The sequence below is a fragment of the Symphalangus syndactylus genome, chromosome 12 (genome assembly GCF_028878055.3).
Source record: "Symphalangus syndactylus isolate Jambi chromosome 12, NHGRI_mSymSyn1-v2.1_pri, whole genome shotgun sequence".
NCBI classification, from domain to species: Eukaryota; Metazoa; Chordata; class Mammalia; order Primates; family Hylobatidae; genus Symphalangus; species Symphalangus syndactylus.
The window spans coordinates 67,924,681-67,928,353 of NC_072441.2; positions in this window are offsets into that span (position 1 = coordinate 67,924,681).

Here is a 3,673-nt window from a genome sequence, read left to right on the forward strand (position 1 = left end):
CCAAAGAACTAATGGTATGGTCTGCCTCTCTCTTAGGATCTCAAATCTTAGAAATTCCACTCCTGCTCCATAGTGATGCACTTTTTGCTTCTACTACAAGGCTGATGAAAGGAATAGAACTGAGGGCTGCCTCTGCCTAAAATTTCTGTAGCAAGTAGCTCTAGGCACTGGAAGACTCTCTTCCTTGCTTTGTCTAACTCACTCCACTAGCACTTCCACTCTGTTGTGCTAATGAGATGAGGCAGCCAGGCAACTTCTCGCTCCATCCTGCTGAGTTCTGCTCAAGATGCTGGTACTATGCTCACTTGCCTTAGTGCAAGGAATTTAGAGTTTAACTGTGAAGTAAGGATGATAATAGTCCCTCCCTAAAACTGAACCCCTCCTTGTTTGGAGACTGAAACTGCCTCTGTAAAACAAATAAAAGCTGACAAGACTAGGATTATGGGAGGGGCCCAAATTCTGCTAAGATGTAGGCATAGTTAAATGATAACCAGCTATTGTTCTCCAGCTTGCTTTTCTATAATCCCTTACTGCTCCGGGCCAGAAGTCACAAGATTTGTGATTTTCCCCATTTCTCCTATAGATAACATCACTATTGTAGAACCTAAGATTGGTTTTTCAGACTTTCACATTCTGGCAATCCACTGACTTCATCCAGACCTGTGACTCATGACTCAGCTGGTCCCATGGCCCCCACCCAGAGGCTAACTTAGCACACAAGGACTGTTTTCCACACCGCTATGATTTCATCCCCAACGAATCAGCAATATCCATTCCATAGCCCCCTGCCCACCAGATTATCCATAAAAACCCTAGCCTCTGAGTTCTTGGAGAGGCTGATTTCAGGAATAAACTTCTGTTCTATCGCTTGGCTAGTTCTGCATTTATTAAACTCTTTCTCTATTGCAAGACTGCTATCTCAGTAAATTGGTTTTATCTGTGCAGCAGGCAAGAAGAACCCATTGGGAGGGTGTTGAAAATTAAAATAAGGTGGTCAGCAAAGTCTTTATTTCCTTGAGAACATGATGTTTGAGCAACGCTTGAAATGAGAGCAAGAAAAAAATCAATCTACAAAGGGAAGCATAGAGACTGTTAAGGGGACATTGAGGCCTGATTTAGGAAAGAAGAAATAAGAGATCATTTAGTCACTCTCAGTTCAAACTTCCAGGCTCAATAAAAATGTATCCTAGAGGACTTAAAAAGATTCATAGGAGTTTATTCCCACTCATATGGAGACAAATAAATATTGTGTTCTTTTAGAAAATAGGAAAATATAGATTCTAATACTACTTGGTTAGATTTCTCTGTTTCCTTGACAGAATTCTAGAACACATTCACAAACTGGTGATTTGTGTGCATTTAGACAAGGAAGTAGTTATTGATGTCCAAATATACCCATATTATATAACATACTCCTAATATCTCTACACAGGGTGTGTGTGTGTGTGTGTGTGTGTGTGAAAAAGAATGAGAAAGAGTGAGAGTGAGAGCAAGAGAGAGAGGCAGAGACAGCACAGATTCCCTGGCCAACTAATTTGAAATTCTTTCTAGAATGTCACTCTAACCAGAGATTCACAATGCACATTAGCATACGAAAGGCTCTGCAGTAAATAAAATAGTTTAATTTTATTTAACCAAGAATACTCCTTAAAAAAACCCAAAACCTATTATCTGGTGGAAAGAATGTTTTATAAAACATACTTATGGGGAAAGGGGGGAGGAAGAGCATCAAGATAAATAGCTAATGTATGCTGGGCTTAATGCCTAGATGATGGGTTGGTAGGCACAGCAAACCACGATGGCACACATTTACCTATGTAACAAACTTGCAGATGTGCCCTGGAACTTAAAATAAAATAAATAAAATAAAATAAAATTAAATTAAAAACATATAGATACACCATTTCAGAAGAAAGGATCAAAGGTAGCATTCGAACACCAAGGAATTAGACTAGGCAGTGGAGGGTTTTGGAGCAAGAATGGACTAGACTAGAATAAGCAAGAATAGCCCTCTGCAATAACCAGCAACAGCTGGGGGTAGTGATGTGGGGCAAGCTAGGCAGGCTTAAAGGGCCCAGAAAGCAGGCAAGTACCAGCATATGCACAAGTTCTCTAAGAACAAATCATTCCAAACTGAACTCATTTTCTTTGACAAGTGATTGAACCTGCATATCCAGGTAATGCTATAGACAGTACATTTTGACTTCAGGAAAGCATGTGATAGAGTTTCTTATAATATATTTATGGAAGGATGAACGAAAATAGGTTAAATTATAGTATAAATATTGGCCTTTTAGCTGGTCAACCCAGTTATTCCTAAAGAGCACTGATTGTTGGACTACTGCTGTCAAGGTGGAGGGAAGACTCTCGATGTCTGCAAGCAGGGGCAATATAGAAACGTGGCTAAGACCAAAGGCTCTGAAGTTGGACTGCCTGGTCTCAAATCCTGCCTCTGCCATTTACTAGCTGGATGACTGTGGGCAAGTTGCTTAACCCCTCCATGCTTCAGTTTCCTCATCAATAAATGAGGGATACTAATGATACCTATATGTTAGTATTGATATGAAGATTAAATGTGAAAATTCATGAGAAGCATTTAATAGTGCCTGCCCATGGTAAACAATAAAACAATAAATGTTGGCAATTATTGTATATTCTGTTCTGGAACCTAATGAATACACACTTTTTTAAAAAAAATCTTGGGCTTGGATTAAGACACACAAGCCACTTTCTTCCCAAAGATGGGAGGGATGGATGATATATTAAATGACAAAGTCAAGGTACCAAAAGATTTCAACAGGCTAAATGAAGCATTTAAATTGTGAAGATAAACATTTCAGAGGTAAAGCTCTAAAAAAATTTCAAGGTCAGCTCTATGCCTCAACAAATCTATAAAGTCCAGGATAGGGTGAAGGTGAGTTAAAAGCAGTTAATACATGGAGGGGGACATGAGGGAAACCTACAGATAAACCACAGAATGCTATGATTTTCTGGTTTTCTAAAGAACAAAGGTTAAGGGAAGTGATGGTTTGAGTGTTTTCTGTACTCAGCAGACCATATTCAGAGGATTTCATTCCTTTGAGGGAGTGTCCTGCCTGTCTGCAAGCTATCTTCAAGTGGGAGCATATCAAGTGGGGCTGCATGAATGACTAGGGAATGTCCCCACAATCCCATCACGTGCAGGCTGCTATTAGAAAATGGGGACTATTTAGCCCCAAGAAGGGAAGACTCCAAGGAGGCCTGACAATTCTTTTAACATATTTGAATGTCTGCCATGGAAAAGAGGGATTTATTTGATTTATCCTTTGAAGCTTCACAGGGTAGAGCAGGTCTGATGATTCGAGTTACAGGGAAGCAATTTGGGTGAATGTAGGGAAGTGACCATGAATAAGAGACCTGGATTTCCTGGGAAGTGGTGAGCTCCTGTTATTGGAGGGCCCCCCACAGAGGGGAGATGCCCCTAGCCAGGCCAGCCTGGTGACAAGAAAATCCCTGCATGGGGAGGGGTGTCTTTGTATATGCCCTCTAAGGCCCCTGCTAACTCTGAGATTTGCCATTCTGTGGGTCTGGTAGGTTTGGGAGAATTTTCTTTGAAGAAAAATTCTCATGAGTTTATATTATGTCTGGAGGAAAATGCACAGGAGCATTTGGAAGTTGGTCTACTGACTCCTGG